Source organism: Pan troglodytes, chromosome 3, assembly GCF_028858775.2.
Source record: "Pan troglodytes isolate AG18354 chromosome 3, NHGRI_mPanTro3-v2.0_pri, whole genome shotgun sequence".
NCBI classification, from domain to species: Eukaryota; Metazoa; Chordata; class Mammalia; order Primates; family Hominidae; genus Pan; species Pan troglodytes.
The window spans coordinates 100,170,378-100,171,524 of record NC_072401.2 but is presented as its reverse complement, the minus strand read 5'-3'; the positions used below and the strand labels follow the sequence as shown (position 1 = coordinate 100,171,524).

General features: G+C 38.2%; 1 pseudogene; it reads right to left on the bottom strand.

Moving 5' to 3' along the window:
• Positions 1-298: 298 nt before the first annotated feature.
• Positions 299-785, bottom strand: LOC100613070 (transcription factor BTF3-like; annotated as a pseudogene).
• Between the last annotated feature and the right edge of the window lie 362 nt (positions 786-1,147).

The following is a 1,147-nucleotide window of genomic DNA, read 5'->3' as shown; positions in this document are numbered from 1 at the left end:
ATAAATGGTCTTTCAAATTTATTTTTACTTTTTTATTTTTTACTAGGCAAAGAACTTTATTAACCTTTGTTTCAAACTTTATTTCCCAGCTTCTGCAGCTTAATTAGCTAAAAAGAATGATTATGTATAAGTGAAAACTAAAAAGTGCTACAGTGTCCAAGGGGCTTGGGCTTAGAAGTATAGAGATCTAGATTTTATCAGATCCATGAACAAAAATTTCTTAAAAAGCAGTCATAATAGAAAATAGCAGCTCCCAGTAACTTCTTCAAGTTTCATCTTCTTCAGAAGTCAACTCAATTCAGCTTGCCTCATTCCTGGAAGCCTCATCAAAATTCTCCACAATTCTGGAACTCCATCATCATCATCCTCTCCAGTAGCAAGTGGTGCTTTTCCATCCACAGGTTGTTTGGGCAGAACTTCAGCCAGTCTCCTTAAACTAGTCAGACTGTCTGCACCAAGCTGGCTTAAGACACTGGGTAGCATTTCTGTCACCTGCTTTGCCTCAGCATGACCTGTTATGGTGAAAGTGTTCACTGCCAGCGATGCCTGAAATTTAGGGTTGTTAAAGTGGATCACTGTTCCTTGGTTTGTAAACATATTCACCTTTTCAATACCAGAGATATTGTTTACCTGTAACTTCTTTAAGGAGAATTGAAGCTTTTTATCATCGGCTGTGGCTGTTCTATGGAAGACCTTCTTCTTTCTGTGAGCAGTTCCTTTCCCACCAATGCGCACTTGTGCCTGCAGTTTGGCGAGTTTTCCTGGTTCATGATCATTTCTTTCATCTTGTTGGAGCAGATAAGGGGCTGCTAGGGGGACTAGGGTTGGTGCTCAGGGTATCTCGGGTGGACCAGCTAAGATTAGGCACACACATTCGGGGATGCAAGATGGCAGCTAGAGGGAGGATCTTTCAAACTTAAAAGAAGGAACTTACCGATCAGAAAACGGACAAAAGGCATAAATGGACAGTTCTCAGAAAAAGAATGTCAAAGGATGAATAAAAATATGAAAAAATATTCAGCCTCACTATTTATAAAAATTTGTTCCTTTACAAAGGTATAATTGACAAATACAAATTGTATATGATGTGACATTTTGATATATGTATACATTGTGAAATGATTAAGTCAAGCTAATTAACATATCT